Source organism: Nicotiana sylvestris, chromosome 5 (genome assembly GCF_000393655.2).
Source record: "Nicotiana sylvestris chromosome 5, ASM39365v2, whole genome shotgun sequence".
NCBI lineage: Eukaryota > Viridiplantae > Streptophyta > Magnoliopsida > Solanales > Solanaceae > Nicotiana > Nicotiana sylvestris.
Genome location: NC_091061.1, coordinates 36,695,076 through 36,718,103, shown reverse-complemented (window position 1 = coordinate 36,718,103; position 23,028 = coordinate 36,695,076). Strand labels below are relative to the sequence as shown.

Below are 23,028 nucleotides of genomic sequence, written 5' to 3'. Positions count from 1 at the left end.
GAGTTTCTGGTTCTGTTGTTGCTATATTCAGGTACATGCTCCTGAACCTCATTTGTTTGTGAAGTTTGACTTGAGGAATGAAATGCAAGGCAGAAGTTTAAAGCATAGCATTAGTTTATTTTGTTGATTCAATTATGTTATTTTGATTTTCTTTTAAAACCTGATGTTGTTGTCTCGATTGATTGAGTTCTAGTTTGAGTAAGTGTGTTTTTACCATTGTATTTAACTTGGGACTACCATAAAAACTTGGGTAACAATTTGTTTAGTTGAATTAGTGGTTAAACGTTGGTGTTGTATAATTGAACATTTTGTCATGATATTTGGTCTGGAACTATTATGAAAGTTTGGGTACTAGTCTGTTTAATCAAACTCTGGATTCTTCTTTTTACCTTGAGTTCTAGTCAATTTATTATTAGCATGTGTGCAAGGCTTAAATGATTCTTTATGGTTCTTAAGTTAGTCGATCTAGGCAGTACTCTCTCTTGAATCCATGATCCTATAGGTTATGTTTGGATTTTCAGTTATTAAAATTGTTGTTTAAGGCTATGGTGGTATAGTGTCAAACCATATAGGATATATGAGTCTTAACTGCAATTCACCTCTTATCTGTTTTATTTAGTTAAAAAAAATTGATTTAGAATCAGCTTTAATTCCAAATTTAACGTATGTTTTGTGCCATTAAAGGGGTTCGATCCTGAATCCCAGCTTCGCTACAATGGGATGGCTCAGAGCTGCATTTCCGTGGGCTCAATTTAAGCCATTGTGCAATCAGCAATTTGTTGGCCTTGTAATTTTGACATGCTATTGGGCCTCATTTCAGGCCCAGGTTTTGAAGTGGATTGGACATTGCCTAGTATTAGTCATTGGTTTTTGCTGAATTAGTTTGGACTTTAGCTTAGAGTAATTACAATTTTAATCTTCATTTAATTAATTATTTTTGTTTAGATTGGAGGTGGGCCAAATGAATAATTTATGGCTCTCATAAGCTAATTTAGAAACCTTTTTGGGTTAGAATAAATCAAAGTGTGTCGTGCCGAACAAAACCTCAAAATGCATGGCCCTCACTTATTTAATTTGAACCTTCAAAAATCGAGATGTTCCATTAACGAATTTTCTATGGCCCTCGCAAACTTGAAAGTACGTAGTTGCTTTAGGCGCGCTATTAAAAATTAATTTCCTAAACTCGGGAGCGCATTTATGTGACCCAAATCCAAATCTCAACAACGTTAGATGAAATGTGTTGTGGACTGTGGGTGCATTTATGTGACGTGGCTCAAGACGCGTTTTTTGTGACGTTGAATTTTCCTAAAAGATAATTGAATAAGAGCGGGTATGAAGTTAAAATTGTACCATAGGCTCAAACATGTTTCTAAAATCAGATAATAGGCCAATTATAACAGTTGAGCGACCATGCTAGAACCACGGAATCTGGGAATGCCTAACACTTTCTCCCGGATTAACAGAATTCCTTACCCAGATTTCTGTATTCGCGGACTATAATAAAGAGTCAATCTTTTTGTCGATTCGGGATTTGAACCGATGACTTGGGGAACCATAAAATCATCCCAAGTAGCGACTCTAAGTCTTTTAACAAAATAATCTCGTTTCGATTGTCACTTAAATTGGAAAAAACTCCCTTATACATCCTTTCTGGGGGTAGTAAAAAGGAGGTGTGACAAGTATAAGTGATAATTGAACCTCTAGAGCATTGACTCGAGATGTAAAATGAATTGTGAAAGTATAAGTGATATTTGAACCTCTAGAGCATTGGCTTGAGATGTGAAATGAATTGTGAAAGTATAAGTGATAATTGAACCATTAGAGCATTGGCTTGAGTTATGAAGAGGATTGTGAAGTAAAAGTGAGAAAGAGAAGAGATCATTATGTTGCCCCTTTTACCGGGCTATTGTTGCTTTACTTGTTATCTCACTTGCCGGGATGTTGATGTTGTTCCCTTGCCGGGACCTAATTGTTGAATTGTTTCTCCATTGCCGGGATTCTTATTGTAATTTCATTTATTTTCTTGCCCCATTATTTGTGATTGTTGTTTGGGTGAGGAAGAGAGTTAAAGCACGAAGGGTGATGTCGTGCATTATTTTTGTGAGGAAAGAGTGTAAAGCACGAAGGGTGATGTCATGTCGCACGATGTACCATTCTGTACCTATTATATTGATTTCATGGTGAGGATGATAGTAAAAGCATGAAGGGTGATGCCGTGCAATTTATATTGATTCTTATGGTGAGGATGAGAGTAAAAGCACGAAGGGTGATGCCGTGCACTTGTCCCTGATTTTCCTGATTCTTGCTGATAATTGAGTTATGTTATCCTTTATGTTTATTTATTGATTTTCTGTTGTTACTTGATTTGATCTCGATGTTATAGATTCCTTTACCATATTTGCTTTGTGATTGTTGCTTGGGTGAGGAAGAGCGTAAAGCACGAAGGGTGATGTCGTGTACTATTTTGGTGAGAGAGTGTTAAAACACGAAGGGTGATGTTGTGTATTGTTTTTGTGAGAGAGTGTTAAAGCATGAAGGGTGATGCCGTGCACTTGTCTTTGATTTCCTAGTTTTTATTGACAACTGAGTTACAGTTTCTCTACATTTAATTGCTGGTTTCATGTTGATGCTTGTTGTACCCCACAGCATGATTTCCCCTTCCTATTTTCAATTGTACCGTGGTGATCCTCATACTTATTTGTTGCTCTTATGTTACTATTCGATGTTTCCCCGCAGCATGTTCCCCCCTCCCATACTTGATTGTATATGTCACGACCCGGATTTTCCACCCTCGGGAGTCATGATGACGCCTACTAGTGTGAGCTAGGCAAACCAAACCCTTAACTTCTTACTTCATTAATCAACTACTTCTTTTTAACAAATGTAAGTCGATAACAGGAAGATAGCGGAACTTTAAATAATTAAGCGGAAGATAACAATTAAATATCTGAAATTTACGTCTATTACGATTACTTAAGTCTCAACCACCCAAAACTTGGTGTCACAGTGTCACAGACGGCCTAAGATTTACTACATATAAAGTCTGAAGAAATAATAATACATTGTTTCTGAATAAAAGGAAAATGAAACAGTAAATAGGGATAGAGGGAGACGCTAGGGCCTGAGGATGCCTACATGTCTAACTTAGATCTCCAAGTGAACTGGAGGTAGCCTCCATACTATGGTCCGAAAGCTTCTCCAGGATCTGCACATAGTGCAGAGTGTAGTATCAGCACAACCGACTTCACGTGCTGGTAAGTGTCTAGCCTAACCTCGGCGAAGTAGTAACGAGGCTAGGACCAGACTACCAAACAAACCTATGTAGTTCAAATATATATACAGCGGAAAAGAAATCCAACAATAACCATTCAATATGGGAGGGGGAGCATGTTATGGGGGACATAACAATTCCGAATAGAAAGGCATCAAGTAAGGAAAGAATCAACATAACTCGGATATCAACAAAGAATCAGAAATCAACAAATGCACGGCATCACCCTTCGTGCTTTTACTCTCGTCCCCACCAAAGCAGTTATATAATAAAAGTGTGCACGGCATCACCCTTCGTGCTTTTACTCTCTTTCCTCACCATGTAGTCAATAAAATCGGCACGTAATGGTACATCGTGCGGCATGACATCACCCTCCGTACTTTAACACTCTTCCTCACCCAAACAACAATCACAACAATGGGGCAAAGGAATAAATTAAATTTCAATAAAGAACCCGGTAAGGGAACAACAATTCAATAAATAAATCCCGGCAAGGGAACATCATCATAACCTCAACATCCCGGCAAGGGAGATAATGAATAAATCAACAATAGCCTAGCAAGGGAGACAACATAATGATCTCTTCTCTTTCTCACTTTTACTTCACAATTCACTTCACGACTCGAGCCAATGCTCTAGAGGTTCAATTATTACTTATACTTTCACAATTCGTTATACAACTTGAGCCAACGCTCCTCAATGTTCATAGGTCACAATTCCTTCCACAAACTTTACACAACAAGTAAAAACCATTACCAAGGCATGATAGATACAACGAAGTCATGATAATCACAATATAAGACTCACGGGCATGTTAGACACCAACGTATAGATACTCGTCACCTAGCCTATACGTCGTACTCAACAATTACCACATAGAAAATAGGACTCGACTCCTAATCCCTCAAGCAAAAGTTAGACCAAACACTTACCTCGATGCCATGAACACAATTCACGATTCAATTATAGCTTTTCCCCTTGATTCCACCACCAATTCGCTCGTATCTAGTCACAAGTTACTTTATTACATCAATAAACGCTAAATGAACCAATTTGAATGCATGAAAATGAGTTTTCTAAAGTTTTACCCAAAAAGTCAAAAAATCGCCCCCGGGCCCACATGGTCAAAACCCGAGGTTCGAACCAAAACCCGATTACCCATTCCCCCACGAACTCAAATATATAATTTATTTTGAAATCGGACCTCAAATCGATGTCCAAATCCCCAATTTGTGAAAAACATAGGTTCTACCCAAAACACCTAATTTCCCCCATGAAAATCTTTGATTTTGAGTTAAAATCATGTTAAAAGATGTTAAGGAGTGAAGAAAATGAGTTAGAAATCATTTACCAACGTTTTGGAGAAGAAATGTTGTTTGAAAAATTGCCTCTTATATTTTTTTGGGTTTTGAAAAATAAAAAATAACTGAAAATCCCGTCTAAATATACCCCTCTCAGACCCCCTGTGCGGACCGCAAAAAATGGAGTGCGGCCGTACAGCTCACCAGGTTGACTGCATGGACATGTTCTAGTATTTTGGCCATAACTTTCTGTACAGATGTTGCAATTGTGATTTCTTTATATTTCTGGAAACTAGACACGAAGGGCTACAACTTGCATTTTTGAATCATCTCAAAATTCCTTTTAGATCAAAAGATATGGGCTTCCGAAGTTGGACTAGTGAAACGTTCTTCACCGCGGACCGCACAGAATCTAGTGCGGCCGCACAGGCCCTCACCGCGGCCCCTCCGCGGCAGCATTCCTTTTTATGCGGACCGCACTGGTTGGTTCAGAGGCCTTCCACCTCTCTGAACCTGCAACACCTATGTTTTTAAGCCTAAGACATCCCGGAACCTACCCGAAACTCACCCGAGCCCTCGGAGTTCCAAATCAAGTGTGCATACTAACTCAAAAACATCATATGGACCTACTCGTATGATCACATTATCAAAATATCATGTAAAATCATGAATTAAACCTCAAAACTCAACATTTTCCTCAAGAACTCTCAAAGTTCATAACTCTTCAACCGGAAGTCCAACTCATGTGAAATAGACTCCGTATTTTCTCCAAATTTCACAGTTATCTTTATAATACTATAACATATTTGTACCGGGCTCCGGAACCAAAATACGGGCCCGATAATAATGGTTTCAAACAATAATTCTTTTCTTTATTCCTTAGATAATTTAGTAAAACAATTTCTTTCAAAAACTGATTTCTAAGGCTTGGGACCTCGGAATTCATTTCCGGCAGACGCCCAAGTCCCATATTTTACTGCGGACCTCCCGGGATCGTCGGAACATGGATTCGGGTCTGTTTGCTAAAAATGTTGACCAAGGTCAACCATAATCAAAGTTTTAACTCAAAAATTTATATTTCTCATATTTTCACATAGAAGGCTTTCCGAATATAGGTCCGGCCCACACACATAAATCAAGGTGGGGTAAAAAAGGAGGTTTTTAGGCCTCGGAACACTGAATGCACTTGCAACACAAGTGATGACCTTTTGGGTCATCAAATTCTCCACCTCTAAAACAACCGTTCGTCCTCGAACGGACATAAGAAGGAAGTACCTGAGTCGGGAAAAAGATGGGGATAACGGCTCCGCATATTGGACTCGGACTCCCAGATCAATGTCTCAGCGGGCTGACCTTTCTACTAAACACGAATAAAAGGAAAACTTTTCGATCTCAATTGACGAACCTGCCGGTCTAGAATAGCTACCGGCTCCTCCTCATAAGATAAGTCCTTGTCCAACTGGACAGTACTGAAATCTAACACGTGGGATAGATCGCCGTGATATGTCCGAAGCATGGATACATGAAACACTGGATGCACGGCTGATAAGCTCGGCGGCAATGCAAGTCTATAAGCCACCTCTCCCACTCAATCCAGAATCTTAAACGGGCTAATGAACCTAGGGCTAAGCTTGCCTTTCTTCCCAAATCTCATCATGCCCTTCATAGGCGACACTCGAAGCAATACCCGCTCACCGACCATAAATGCCAAATCTCGAACCTTACAGTTGGCATAACTGAAGCCTATCATGAATAATCCTGACCTTGTCCAAGGCATCCTGAACCAGATCCGTACCCAACAACCGAGCATCTCCCGGCTCAAACCATCCAACCGGAGACCGACACCGCCTACCATATAAAGCCTCACAAGGAGCCATCTGGATACGCGATTGGTAGGTGTTGTTGTAGGTAAACTCTGCTAAAGTCAAAAATTGATCCCACAAGCCTCCAAAGTCAATAACACAAGCTCGGAGCATATCCTCAAGAATCTGAATAGTCCGCTGAGACTGCCCGTCTGTCTGAGGATGAAATATTGTGCTCAACTCAACCTGAGTGCCCAACTCTCGCTGAACTGATCTCCAGAAATGCGAGGTAAACTTTGTACCTTGATCCGAAATGATATACGCGGGCACACCATGAAGGCGGACAATCTCCCGGATATAGATCTTAGCTAACTTCTCGGAAGAATAGAAGGCTGCCACAGGAATGAAGTGCGCTGACTTGGTCAGCCTATCAATAATGACCCATACTGCATCGAACTTGCTCCGAGTCTGCGAGAGTCCAACAACGAAATCCATAGTGATCCGCTCCCACATCCACTCGGGAAGCTCAATCCTCTGAAACAAGCCACCAGGCCTCTGATGTTTATACTTAACCTGCTGACAATTCAAACACCGAGCCACATATGCAATGATATCCTTCTTCATTCTCCACCACCAATAATGCTGCTGCAAATCCTGATACATCTTTGCGGCACCCGGATAAATAGAGTACCTAGAACTATCGGCCTCCTCTAAAATCAACTCTCGGAGCCCATCCACATTAGGCACACAAACTCGACCCTACAATCTCAAAACTCCATCATCACCTAAGTTAACATGCTTGGCACCTCCTTGTTGCACCATGTCTCTAAGGACATACCAATGGGGATCATTACACTGCCGATCACGGATACGCACCAATAAAGAAGAACGAGCGACCATGCAAGCTAACACCTGACTGGGCTCAGAAACATCCAACCTCACAAACTGATTGGCCAAAGCCTGAACATCCAATACGAGCGGTCTCTCACTGACCGGAATATAAGCGTGACTAACCATACTGGTTGACTTCTTACTCAAAGCATTGGCCACTATATTGGCCTTCCCTGGATGATATAAGATAGTGATATCATAATCTTTCAACAATTCTAACCACCTCATCTGCCTCAAATTCAACTCCTTTTGCTTGAACAAATACTGAAGACTCTTGTGATCCGTGAACACCTCACATCCATGCCATACAGATAATGCCTCCAAATCTTCAATGCGTGAACAATGGCTGCCAACTCCAAATTATGAACCTGATAGTTCTTCTCATGAATCTTCAATTGCCGCGAAGCATAGGCAATGACCTTGCCATCCTATATCAACACTACACCGAGTCCAATACGAAATGCATCACAATAAACTGTATAAAGCCCTGAACCTGTGGGCAAAACCAACACCGGTGCTGTAGTTTGAGTTGTATTGAGCTTCTGAAAGCTCACCTCACACTCGTCCGACCATCTGAACTGGGCACCCTTCTGGGTCAACCTGGTCATTGGGGCTGCGATAGATGAGAACCCATCCACGAACCAACGATGGTAGCATGCCAATCCCAAGAAACTCCGAATCCCTGTAGCTGATGCTGGTCTAGGCCAGTTCTTGACTGCCTCAATCTTTTTCGGGTCAACCTGAATACCCTCCGTTGATACAACATGACCCAGGAATGCAACTGAACTCAACCAGAACTCACACTTCGAGAACTTAGCATATAACTGACTATCCCTCAAGGTTTGAAGAACCACTCTAAGATGCTGCTCGTGCTCCTCCCGGCTACGGGAATATATTAAAATATCATCAATGAAGACTATCACGAACAAGTCCAAGTAAGGCCTGAATACTCGGTCCATCAAATCCATAAAAGTTGTTGGGGCATTTGTCAACCCGAATGACATCACCAAGAACTCATAATGCCCGTACCGAGTGCGGAAAGCTGTCTTAGGGACATCGGATGCCCTAATCCTCAACTGATGAAAGCCAGATCTCAAGTCATTCTTCAAAAATACTTTGGCACCTTGAAACTGATCAAACAAATCATCAATCCTCGGCAATGGATACTTATTCTTGATTGTAACCTTGTTCAACTACAAGTAATCAATAGACATTCTCATCGACCCATCCTTCTTCTTAACAAACAACACCGGCGCACCCCAAGGCGAAACACTAGGTCTAATGAAACCCTTCTCAAGCAAGTCTTGCAATTGTTCCTTCAACTCTTTCAACTCCGGCGGGGCCATACGATACGGCGGAATAGAAATGGGCTGAGTGCCCGAAGCCAATTCAATGCAAAAGCCAATGTCCCTGTCGGGTGGCATACCCGGCAGGTCTAAAGGGAAATCCTTAGGAAACTCACAAACAACAAGCACTGAATTAATAGAAGGGACCTCAGCACTAGAATCACGAACATATGCCAAATAGGCCAAACAACCCTTCTCGACCATATGCCGAGCCTTCACATATGAGATAACACTGCGGGTGGAATGACCAGGAGTCTCTCTCCACTCCAAATGAGGTAAACCTGGCAAGGCTAAGTTCATAATCTTGGCATGATAGTCCAAGATAGCGTGGTAAGGTGATAACCAGTCCATCCCCAATATAACATCGAAATCAACCATGTCTAGAAGAAGCAAATCTACACGAGTCTCAAGACCCCCAATCACAACTATACACGCATGATGGACTCTATCTACCATAATAAAATCACCCACCAGTGTAGACACATAGACAGGAGCACTCAAAGAATTACTAGGCATGACCAGATACGGTGCAAAATAAGATGACACATACGAGTATGTAGACCCTGGATCAAATAACACTGAAGCATCTCTATCACAAACCAGAACCGTACCTGTAATAACTGCATCTGAAGCCTCAGCCTCGGGCTTGGCTGGAAGGGCATAACATTGGGGCTGGGTCCAACCACCCTGAACTACATCTCTAGGATGGCCTGCTGCTGGCTGGCCTCCACCTCTAGCAGCCTGAGCTCCACCTCTAGCACCTTTACCCCCACCTCTAGCTGGCTAGGTGGGCTGTGGAACACTTGGTGCCTGTACCATGGCACGAGAACCCTGATGCTGAGAGCTACTCGGTACTCGAGGGAAAATCTAGCAATGTGACCCATATCACCACAAGTGTAGCAAGCCCTCGGTTGCTGGGATTGCTGGCCTTGACGACCTGAATGACCACCCCGAAAACTCTGGAGCAGCAGTGCAATGATAGGAGCTGGTGGTGCACTATAGGACTGCTAATCAGAATACTGCATCTAAGGGCCACGACTACCTGAAGCACCGTGAGAAACCTGAAGTGCTGACTGAAAAGGCCTAGGAGGATGGCCTCTACCATATGAATCCCTACCTCCAAACGAGGTACCACTGAATCTGCCTGAATGACGGGGCCTTTTGTCCGACCCATGACCACCTCCCTGTGACAGAACCATCTCTACTCTACGGGCCACATTGGCCGCCTCCTGGAAAGATATCTCACTCCCAGCCTTCCTAGCCATCTGAAGATGAATTGGCTAAATAAGTCCATTAATGAACCTCCTCACCCTCTCTCTCTCTCGGTGGGAAGTATAATAAGAGCATGACGAGTCAAGTCGATGAATCTTGTCTCATACAGGGTAACAGTCATAGAACCTTACTGGAGGCGCTCAAACTGCCTCCGATAAGCCTCTCTCTGAGTGATGGGGAGAAACTTCTCCAGAAATAGCTACATAAACTGCTCCCAAGTCAAGGCTGGCGATCTGGCTGGTCTAGCTAAGCAATAATCTCTCCACCAAGTCTTGGCGGATCCAGATAAGTGAAAAGTAGCAAAATCAACCCTATTGGTCTCAACTATCCCCATGTTCCTGAGAACCTCGTGGCAGCTGTCTAGATAATCCTGGGGATCCTCAGTAGATGCACCACTGAAAGTAGTAGTGAAGAGCTTGGTGAACCAATCCAACATCCACAAAGCATCGGCAGACATAGCTGCTCCATCACCAGTCTAAACTACTACACCCGGCTGAACTGCTCCAGCTAGCTGAACTGTTGTAGTCTGAATCTGGGGAGCTACCTGCTCTGGAGTACGAGTAGCAGGAGTCTGGGCTCCCCCTCCAGCCTGAGAGACGGCTAGTGCTACAGGAAGTAAGCCTGCTCGGGTGACACTCTCCATGAGGCCCACTAGATAGACCAGAGCATCCTGAAGAATTGGGGTAGCAATAAACCCCTCTGGGACCTGAGCTGGGCCCACCGGAACTGGTGAGGCCGGAACCTCATCATCAAAGTCAACCTGAGGCTCCGCCACTAGTGCTGCTGCTCAGGGCTGAGCTCTGCCCCTACCTCGGCCTCTAGCACGGCCTCGCCCTCTGCCCCTCGTGGGAACTGCTGCTGGGGGCTGGGGCTGCTGGTCAGTGGATGAGGAAGCGCGTGTTCTTGCCATCTTCGAAAGATCAGAGTAGAAATTCAATTAGCATTGAGAAACCAAACTGCATGATAGGAAAGAATAAATGTGAAGGTTTCCTAACTCTGTAGCCTCTGGGGATAAATACAGACGTCTCCGTACCGATCCCTAAGACACTACTAAGCTTGTCTGTGAACTATGAGACGTATGTAACCTAGAGCTTTGATACCAACTTGTCACGACCCGAATTTCCCACCCTCGGGAGTCGTGATGGCGCCTACTAGTGTGAGCTAGGCAAGCCAAATCCTTAACATCTTACTTCATTAATCAACTACTCCTTTTTAGCAAATGTAAGGCGATAACAGGAAAACAACGGAACTTTAAATAATTAAGCGGAAGATAACAATTAAATATCTGAAATCTACATCTATTACGATTACTTAAGTCTCAACCACCCAAAATTGGTGTCACATATGGTCTAAGATTTACTACATACAAAGTCTGAAAATATAATAATACATTATTTCAGAATAGAATAAAAATGAAACAAGAAATAGGGATAGAGGGAGACGCCAAGGCCTGCGGATGCCTACAGGTCTACCTTGGATCTCCATGTGAACTGGAGGTAGCCTCCACACTATGGTCCGAAAGCTGCTCCGGGATCTGCACATAGTGCAGAGTGTAGTATCAGCATAACCGACCTCATGTGCTGGTAAGTGTCTAGCCTAACCTCAACGAAGTAGTGACAAGGCTAGGACCATACTACCAAACAAACCTGTGCAGTTCAAATATATATACAGCGGAAAAGAAATGTAGAAATAACCAATCAATATGGGAGGGGGAGCATGCTGTGGGAGACATAACAATTCCGAATAGAAAGGCATCAAGTAATGAAAGAATCAGCATAACTCGGATATCAACAAAGAATCAGAAATCAACAAATGTACGGCATCACCCTTCGTGCTTTTACTCTCATCCTCACCAAAGCAGTTATATAATAAAAGTGTGTACGGCATCACCCTTTGTGTTTTTACTCTCGTCCTCACCAAAGCAGTTATATAATAAAAATGTGCACGACATCACCCTTCGTGCTTTTACTCTCTTTTCTCACCATGAAGTCAATAAAATCGGCTCGAAATGGTACATCGTGCGGCACGGCATCACCCTTCGTGCTTTACACTCTTTTCTCATAATAACAAACAATACACGGCATCACCCTTCGTGTTTTAACACTCTTCCTCACCCAAACAACAATCACAACAATGGGGCAAGGGAATAAATGAAATTGCAATAAAGATCCCGGTAAGGCAACAACAATTCAATAAATAAATCCTGGCAAGGGAACATCATCAATAACCTCAACATCCCGGCAAGGGAGATAATGAATAAATCAACAATAGCCTAGCAAGGGAGACAACATAATGATCTCTTCTCTTTCTCACTTTTACTTCAAAATTCACTTTACGACTCGAGCCAATGCTCTAGAGGTTCAATTATCACTTATACTTTCGCAATTCATTATACAACTTGAGCCAACGCTCCTCAATATTCATAGGTCACAATTCCTTTCACAAACATTACACAACAAGTAGAAACCATTACCAAGGCATGATAGATATTACGAAGTCATGATAATCACAATATAAGACTCATGGGCATGCTAGACACCAACGTGTAGATACTCATCACCATGTCTATACGTCGTACTCAATAATTACCACATAGCAAATAGGACTCGACTCCTAATCCCTCAAGCTAAGGTTAGACCAAACACTTACCTCGATGCCACGAACATAATTCACGATTCAATTATAGCTTTTTCCCTTGATTCCACTACCAATTCGCTCGTATCTAGTCACAAGTTACTTAATTACATCAATAAATGCTAAATGAACCAATTTGAATGCATGAAAATGAGTTTTCTAAAGTTTTACCCAAAAAGTCAAAAATCACCCCCGGGCCCACATGGTCAAAACCCGAGGTTCGAACCAAAACCCGATTACTCATTCCCCTACGAATTTAAATATATAATTTGTTTTGAAATCAGACCTCAAATCGAGGTCCAAATCCCCAATTTTTGAAAAATATAGGTTCTACCCAAAACACCCAATTCCCCCATGAAAATCTTTGATTTTGAGTTAAAATCATGTTAAAAGATGTTAAGGAGTGAAGACAATGAGTTAGAAATCATTTACCAACGTTTTGAAGAAGAAATGTTGTTTGAAAAATCGTCTCTTATATTTTTTTTGGGTTTTGAAAAATAAAAAATAACTGAAAATTCCGTCTAAATATACCCCTTTCATACCCCCTGTGCGGACCGCACAAAATGGAGTGCGGCCGCACAGCTCACCAGGTTGACTGCAGGGACATGTTCTAGTATTTTGGCCATAACTTTCTCTACATATATCCAAATTATGATTTCTTTACTTTTCTGGAAACTAGACACGAAGGGCTACAACTTTTGTTTTTGACTCATCTCAAAATACCTTGTAGATCAAAAGATATGGGCTTCTAAAGTTGGACCAGTGAAACGTTCTTCACCGCGGACCGCACAGAATATAGTGCAGCCGCACAGGGCCTCACCGCGGTCTGCACAAAATCCAGTGCGGCCACACAAGCCCCTCTGCGGCAGCATTCCTTTTCGTGTGGACCGCACTGGTCGGTTCAGAGGCCTTCCACCTCTCTGAACCTGCAACACCTATGTTTTTATGCCTAAGACATCCCGGAACTTACCCGAAACTCACCTGAGCCCTCGGAACTCCAAATCAAGTGTGCATACTAACTCAAAAACATCATATGGACCTACTCGTACAACCACATCATTAAAATAACATGTAAAATCATGAATTAAACCTCAAAACTCAACATTTTCCTCAAGAACTCTCAAAGTTCATAACTCTTCAACCGGAAGTCCAACTCACGTCAAATAAACTTCGTTTTCACCAAATTTCACAGTTATCTTTCAAATACTATAACAAGTTTGTACCGGGATCCGGAATCAAAATACGGGCCCGATAACAATAGTTTCAAACATTAATTATTTTCTTTATTCCTTAGATAATTCAGTAAAACAATTTCTTTCAAAAATTAATTTCTAAGGCTTGGGACCTCGGAATTCATGTCCGGGCATACGCCCAAGTCCCATATTTTACTGCGGACCTTTCGGGATCGTCGGAACACGGATCCGGGTCCGTTTGCTAAAAATATTGACCAAGGTCAACCATAATCAAAGTTTTAACTCTAAAATTTCTATTTCTCATATTTTCACATAGAAGGCTTTCCGAATATAGGTTCGGACCACACACGTAAATCAAGGTGGGGTAAAAAGGGAGGTTTTTAGGCCTCGGAACACTGAATGCACTTGCAACACAAGTGATGAACTTTTGGGTCATCACAGTATATTAATGTTCTTCTTTTCTGCTGTATATAGTTAGATTGCACTGGCTTATTTGGTAGTCTGGTCCTAGCCTTGTCACTACTTCGCCGAGGTTAGGCTAGGCACTTACCAGCACATGGGGTCGGTTGTGCTGATACTACACTCTGTACTCTTTTGTGCAGACCCCAGTGTGAAGACCTCGGACCGTAGTGGGATTGCTGATTCTTGTTCATCAGGCGACCCGAGGTAGTCCTGCAGGCGTCCACAGGCCTTGGCGTCTCCTTCTATCTACTATTCCTGTTTCTTTCGTACATTTTCAGAGACAGTGTTGTATTTAATTCTTTCAGACCTTTATTTGTAGTATTCTTAGACCGTCTGTGAAACTGTGACACCAGTTCTGGGTAGTCGAGACTCAAACAGTTGTATAGATATTCATGTTCAGATAGCTTATTGTTTTTCTTCCGCTTATGTTAAATTCCGCTGTTTAAATGTTATTCCTTCAAAATTGTTAAAGAATATAAAATAGGTAAAAAGGTAAATTATTCAAATAATTGTCTTGCCTAGCTCACATTAGTAGGCGACATCACGACTCCCGAGGGTGGAAAATTCGGGTCGTGACAGGATATGAAAGAAGAGGCAATGGTAAAGAAAAAGATTTGAACGTGGTTATTTATAGGTATATAACAATTAAAATTATTAAGTTATAACTGATGTGGAGTTGAAGAGGTAAAATAATACTTAGTAGCAGTAAAGTTTTTGGTATACACAGTTCGTACTTATCGTTCGATTTCTATTACAAAATTTTTATAGCAAGTCTTTTCTTCTCCATTAATAAGTTAAAATGTTGGTAGTAATTACATGTCTTGTGTATTCCATAACTGAAAATTTTATCCGTAAATCTCATTTGTTTTCCTCATTAGTTCACTTTAATTCCTAGGTAGCAAATGAGTCTTTTCTTAATTAAAATAAGAGATCAAATCTCAAAAAAGGAGAAAAAAGATAAATAAGATCCTTGGCCAAAGAGAAGTGCCAAGTCATCTTTTCTATTCCCTCTTATATATATATATATATATATATATATATATTTATATATATATATATATATACTACACTCTGTACTCTTTTGTGCAGACCCTAGTGTGAAGACCTCGGACCGTAGTGGGATTGCTGATTCTTGTTCATCAGGCGACCCGAAGTAGTCCTGCAGGCATCCGCAGGCCTTGACGTCTCCTTCTATCTACTATTCCTGTTTCTTTCGTACATTTTCAGAGACAGTGTTGTAATTAATTCTTTCAGACCTTTATTTGTAGTATTCTTAGACCGTCTGTGAAACTGTGACACCAGTTCTGGGTAGTCGAGACTCAAACAGTTGTATAAGATATTCATGTTCAGATAGCTTATTGTTTTTCTTCCGCTGTTTAAATGTTATTCCTTCAAAATTGTTAAAGAATATAAAATGGGTAAAAAGGTAAATTATTTAAATAATTATCTTGCCTAGCTCACATTAGTAGGCGACATCACGACTCCCAATGGTGGAAAATCCGGGTCGTGACAGGATATGAAAGAAGAGGCAATGATGAAGAAAAAGATTTGAACGTGGTTATTTATAGGTATATAACAATTAAAATTATTAAGTTATAACTGATGTGGAGTTGAAGGGGTAAAATAATACTTAGTAGCAGTAAAGTTTTTGGTATACACAGTTCGTACTTATCGTTCGATTTCTATTACAAAATTTTTATAGCAAGTCTTTTCTTCTCCATTAATAAGTTAAAATGTTGGTAGTAATTACATTTCTTGTGTATTCCATAACTGAAAATTTTATCCGTAAATCTCATTTGTTTTCCTTATTAGTTCTCTTTAATTCCTAGGTAGCAAATGAGTCTTTTCTTAATTAAAATAAGAGATCAAATCTCAAAAAAGGAGAAAAAAGATAAATAAGATCCTTGGCCAAAGAGAAGTGCCAAGTCATCTTTTCTATTCCCTCTTATATATATATATATATATATATATATATATATCCGTAGTGGGATTGCTGATTCTTGTTCATCAGGCGACCCGAGGTAGTCCTGCAGGCGTCCGCATGCCTTGGCGTCTCCTTCTATCTACTATTCCTGTTTCTTTCGTACATTTTCAGAGACAGTGTTGTATTTAATTCTTTCAGACCTTTATTTGTAGTATTCTTAGACCGTCTGTGAAACTATGACACCAGTTCTGGGTAGTCGAGACTCAAACAATTGTATAAGATATTCATGTTCAGATAGCTTATTACTTTTCTTCCGCTTATGTTAAATTCCGTTGTTTAAATGTTATTCCTTCAAAATTGTTAAAGAATATAAAATGGGTAAAAAGGTAAATTATTCAAATAATTGTCTTACCTAGCTCACATTAGTAAGCGACATCACGACTCCCGAGGGTGGAAAATCCGGATCGTGACAGGATATGAAAGAAGAGGCAATGGTGAAGAAAAAGATTTGAACGTGGTTATTTATAAGTATATAACAATTAAAATTATTAAGTTATAACTGATGTGGAGTTGAAGGGGTAAAATAATACTTAGTAGCAGTAAAGTTTTTGGTATACACAGTTCGTACTTATCGTTCGATTTCTATTACAAAATTTTTATAGCAAGTCTTTTCTTCTCCATTAATAAGTTAAAATGTTGGTAGTAATTACATTTCTTGTGTATTCCATAACTGAAAATTTTATCCGTAAATCTCATTTGTTTTCCTTATTAGTTCACTTTAATTCCTAGGTAGCAAATGAGTCTTTTCTTAATTAAAATAAGAGATCAAATCTCAAAAAAGGAGAAAAAAGATAAATAAGATCCTTGGCCAAAGAGAAGTGCCAAGTCATCTTTTCTATTCCCTCTTATATATATATATATATATATATATATATATATACTACACTCTGTACTCTTTTGTGCAGACCCTAGTGTGAAGACCTCGGACCGTAGTGGGATTGCTGATTCTTGTTCATCAGGCGACCCGAGGTAGTCCTGCAGGCGTCCGCAGGCCTTGGCGTCTCCTTCTATCTACTATTCATGTTTCTTTCGTACATTTTCAGAGACAGTGTTGTATTTAATTCTTTCAGACCTTTATTTGTAGTATTCTTAGACCGTCTGTGAAACTGTGACACCAGTTCTGGGTAGTCGAGACTCAAACAGTTGTATAAGATATTCATGTTCAGATAGCTTATTGTTTTTCTTCCGCTTATGTTAAATTCCGCTGTTTAAATGTTATTCCTTCAAAATTGTTAAAGAATATAAAATGGGTAAAAAGGTAAATTATTTAAATAATTGTCTTGCCTAGCTCACATTAGTAGGCGACATCACGACTCCCAAGGGTGGAAAATCCGGATCTTGACAGGATATGAAAGAAGAGGCAATGGTGAAGAAAAAGATTTGAACGTGGTTATTTATAGGTATATAACAATTAAAATTATTAAGTTATAACTGATGTGGAGTTGAAGGGGTAAAATAATACTTAGTAGCAGTAAAGTTTTTGGTATACACAGTTCGTACTTATCGTTCGATTTCTATTACAAAATTTTTATAGCAAGTCTTTTCTTCTCCATTAATAAGTTAAAATGTTGGTAGTAATTACATTTCTTGTGTATTCCATAACTGAAAATTTTATCCGTAAATCTCATTTGTTTTCCTCATTAGTTCACTTTAATTCCTAGGTAGCAAATGAGTCTTTTCTTAATTAAAATAAGAGATCAAATCTCAAAAAACGAGAAAAAAGATAAATAAGATCATTGGCCAAAGAGAAGTGTCAAGTCATATTTTCTATTCCCTCTTATATATATATATATATATACTACACTCTGTACTCTTTTGTGCAGACCCTAGTGTGAAGACCTCGGACCGTAGTGGGATTGCTGATTCTTGTTCATCATGCGACCCGAGGTAGTCCTGCAGGCGTCCGCAGGCCTTGGCGTCTCCTTCTATCTACTATTCCTGTTTCTTTCGTACATTTTCAGAGACAGTGTTGTATTTAATTTTTTCAGACCTTTATTTGTAGTATTCTTAGACCGTCTGTGAAACTGTGACACTAGTTCTGGGTAGTCGAGACTCAAATAGTTGTATAAGATATTCATGTTCAGATAGCTTATTGTTTTTCTTCCGCTTATGTTAAATTCCGCTGTTTAAATGTTATTCCTTCAAAATTGTTAAAGAATATAAAATGGGTAAAAAGGTAAATTATTCAAATAATTGTCTTGCCTAGCTCACATTAGTAGGCGACATCACGACTCCCGAGGGTGGAAAATCCGGGTCGTGACAGGATATGAAGGAAGAGGCAATGGTGAAGAAAAAGATTTGAACGTGGTTATTTATAGGTATATAACAATTAAAATTATTAAGTTATAACTGATTTGGAGTTGAAGGGGTAAAATAATACTTAGTAGCAGTAAAGTTTTTGGTATACACAGTTCGTACTTATCGTTCGATTTCTATTACAAAATTTTTATAGCAAGTCTTTTCTTCTCCATTAATAAGTTAAAATGTTGGTAGTAATTACATTTCTTGTGTATTCCATAACTGAAAATTTTATCCGTAAATCTCATTTGTTTTCCTTATTAGTTCACTTTAATTCCTAGGTAGCAAATGAGTCTTTTCTTAATTAAAATAAGAGATCAAATCTCAAAAAAGGAGAAAAAAGATAAATAAGATCCTTGGCCAAAGAGAAGTGCCAAGTCATCTTTTATATTCCCTCTTATATATATATCATACTATATTATAAGTATGAAGTCTAAAGTGATGAGTTAAAAGACCAAAATACCCATCAAAAGCTAAACGACCATTATGCCCTTTAAGCAAGCATTATTTCAAGAAGTTTTTTGTGCAAATGTGTAAATATACATTTTTAAAGATAACCAAAAAGAAATTAAAATGGAAAGATAGAAAAACATAAGGTAGTCGTTGCCACAAATGTGAAAATGTTCAGATGACCCACTTTTAATAAAACATCAGTTATTATGACTTTTGGTTTTCCTTGTGAAATGTGAATCAAAGGTCAAGAGTGAAACAAGTACATTAACAAGTTTCTCTGAGTCATGCTCAAAATACAGACAATTTAAGAAGTTTCATTCCGTGTAGATCAAATTCATCCGAATGTATCTTAATAGCCATTTTTCATCAAATGATATATTAAATGATGCACTAAACAAAAAGATGAATGGTCGTTCTTTATTGCTATACTTAGTGATGCATTAAAAGGAAAAAGGAGAAATATCAGGAATATGAAAGGATTGAAATTAGATAAATACAGTATGAAGTTGAATTCTTCTCTCTGATTTCGTATAACTTCCCCATAAACAAAAAGTTCTTTCTACCATTTTGAACTAATTAGGATGGAAGAGACAGCCAAATGTTTAGAATTCCTAACTATCTCGCTAAAACGACAAAAAGAGAATGTCTTATTAGCTACGCTATTTCAAAAGCCTCAGGTATCGCGTTTGATAGGGTTTCTCTCAACAAAGTTATTGATTGGTCATCAATATTTTATATAAATGGTTCATAAATCGTTTTTATCAATGAATTGAAGAGCTGGATGAGTGAAACTCCTTCTCAAAAGCTGATTAAGTGTTTCTTAAGTCCTATATTCTTGACAATAAGGTATGAGTACTATTGAAAATATTGAGTAAACAAATTTATATCGTTGAACTTTTTCAAGGAACCAAATATTCATGGTTAAGGGTCAAATAAACAAGCTCTCTATTATATTATTTCTTTTGTTTTCTTGTTTAGATAATAGGTTGCTGTTTTTGTGAGCATTCGGCTTCATTTTGGGGGTGTTAGATGTATATCTACTTCTGTAAAGTTGCAGGTTAATTTCACGTTATAGATTGTTGAATTAAATTTGTTAAGGTTAGCTGTTGAGCAGTTGGTTGTCCCTTGAAGAAAAGTTTGCCAATATGGCAGACAATTTTTTATTTGTTCATTATTGTGGTGTTATTAGGGCTTCATGATGTTTAGCTTAAAGTATATATATTTTTATGTATATCGCATTATATCTTATTCTTGTTTCGTGAATTTGGGATGTTAAATGCTATGAATTATATTGATTTGAAGTATTTTTACTTGCAGGAATAATTCGGGAGCAATTTAGGGCAAAACATGCAAGATTTGAAGCTAAAACGAACAAAATCGGAAAAGGAAGCCAGTTGGGCGCCACAGGCAGCGCCTGGCGCCACCTGTGGCGCCGAAAATAGTATGCACAAATTTGGGGGCGCTATGGAGGGCGCCTGGCGCCGGGTTGGGCGCCGGTGACGCGAATTGTGTCCTATTTCGCCCAGGACACGGTCTATTCGACCCTAGACCTATCCAACACGTATAAAAGGAAGACTAAGCCTAATTTTGGGGGGAGAGACGCACCTTGGAGCAAAAAGACACGCAAGAAACATTGAGAAGCAAGAACATCTCGGAATTCTTCATCTTTTCTAGTATTTTTCAATTAATCAAAACTTATGCAATTGTTTGATTACATCATGAGTGGCTAAACACCCATTGTTCTGGGGCTGTGATTTAGCTTGAATATTGTTGTTTAACGTTGACTTGACCTTGATTATAATTCACCAATATATGGTTGTTTCTTCAATTCTGTGTTTAATTGTTTAATTGTCTGGCCAGCAGTTAGGTTCTATTTACTATCTATGCTATGCCTAGGAAAGCCATGTTTAGATTAGAGAAGAATTAAAGAGAACATGATCTTAACCCTTAGGGGGAGCGGATTTGTGGTTAGGATAGGAATATACCTAGTCACCGTGCTTAATTAAATATCGTGATCTTAATGCGTTCTTAATAGATTGATTTCATAGGAATATAGGCGTTAATCTATTGAGAATAGGTGAGTAGTACTTCGGGAGAAGGCTATGAGAGCATTTATCGATTAATTAGCAACCCTGAGTGAATTATATGAAAGGGAGAGTTAATTAGAACACAATACGAACGGTGAATCGATCACAACCCTGGAATATTTGTCTCTACTGAATACACAACAATTAACTCGTTACTTGATAACTTAGTTATATTTAGAATTGTAGTATAATATAATCATATTATTGGACTTTGATTTTAGCTGGATTGAATAACAATTTTAGTGATTTAGTGAGTAGTTTACACAAGTCTCTGTGGGTTCGACACTCAACTTATCATTATAATACTTGTCGACCACGTATACTTGCGTGTGTGTTTGAGAGCAACAAGTTTTTGGCGCCGTTTCCAGGGACTTGAATATTAGCTACTTGCTAGTTTTTGCTTTAATTGTCTATTTCATCGAGTCTAACGTTACTTGATTGTTGCTCGGATCTCAGGAACTTTGATTGAATGTGTAGGGTCAGGAGCCAAGACCGACTTAAAGGCTTTGATCCTAAACCTGAGAGAACATTTCACAGGAGGTTGAGGGAAGCAAGGGACACGAACAATATTCAGGCACTTGTTCAATTTCTTGTGGACATGGCAGAGGAGCAACCCATGGTTGTTCAGGAGGTGGCGATGCCCAGCATTGCTAATGTCACCTCCAGTATAGTGAAGCCCAGGATCACTGGGCACTTTAAGCTGAAACAGAGCATGATCCAGCTGCTTCATGCAAACGGGCAATTTATGGGTCTTCCACACGAGGATCCACAGCAGCATATTCTGAACTTCTTGTAGATTAGTGATACTTACATCACTAACGGGGTCACTCCAGATTATGTGAGGCTTACACTTTTTCCATTCTCTCTGTTGGGCGAGGCTAAGTGATGGCTAAAAGCAGAACCAGCTAATTCAATTACAACATGGAATGATTTGGCAAGAAAATTTCTGGCAAAGTTCTTCCCTTCAGGCAAAACTGCAAAGATCAGAAGTGAGATAGTTGCCTTCAAACAGAAAGCGGGAGAATCTTTATACTCAGCTTGGGAAAGGTTCAAGGGGCTACTCAAAGACTGTCCTCATCACAATCAGACGAATGAAGTGTTAGCTCACACTTTCATAGAAGGGCTACATTTTGAAACAAATATCGTGGTAGATGCTGCAGCTGGGGGTCAAGTGTTGGAGAAAAGCTTTGACGAGATATATGCATTATTGAACAAATTCTCCAAGAGCAATCCGGATTGGCAAGGAGAGATGGGAAGACACACAGTGCAAAAGTCTGCAGGGGTTCTTGAGTTAGATGTCGTCTCAGCATTATCAGCGCAGATTTCTACACTGACCAATCAAGTCAACCAGATGAACTTGAGTATCAACAAGAAATAGGTACAACAGGTTCAAGCTTTTTGTGAAATATGTGGAGAGGGGCACACGAGCGACATATACCCCGCAAACCCAGAGTCTGTCTTCTTTGTGGGTAATTCAAATAGGGGTCAAACAAACCAATATGGGAACACTTACAATCCCAACTAGAGGAACCACCCAAACTTCTCTTGGGGTGGAAACTAGGGCACTCCGAATCAATACAGGCCTCAAGCACCTCAACAGCAATATAGACCACCTCAGGTTTAACAACAAGCGAGTCCTACAAGTCACCTTTAAGACATGTTGAAAAAAGTGATGGCTGAACAGCAAGCCCTCTCTTAGAAAGTGATGGTTGAACAGCAAGCCCTCGCCATAACAGTGAGAAATTTGGAGCGTCAAATGGGATAGCTTGCCAGTGCTCAAAACACTAGACCAGCTGGAGCTCTTCCAAGTGACACTGAAGCAAATCCTAGGGCGGCCCTTCATGCCGTGTCGTTGAGGAATGGGAGACAACTAGAGGAAGTTCTTTCTAAAAAAAGTAAATAGGTGACTTTTAATGAGAGGCCAACCACTATAGAATCAACATCAGAGAAATCTAAGGAGCCAGAGAAGCCAGTTGGAGAGGCGGTGGCTGAGCAACCCCCATAATGGGTTGCAAGGCCACCACCTCTATTCCC

At 39.8% G+C, this 23,028-nt stretch overlaps 1 non-coding gene across 1 annotated transcript; it reads right to left on the bottom strand.

The window, feature by feature from the left end:
* Positions 1-21,973: 21,973 nt before the first annotated feature.
* On the bottom strand, positions 21,974-22,078 carry LOC138869794 (small nucleolar RNA R71). Its single transcript, XR_011400047.1, has one exon. It is a non-coding gene; the product is annotated as a small nucleolar RNA R71 (small nucleolar RNA).
* Positions 22,079-23,028: the final 950 nt, after the last annotated feature.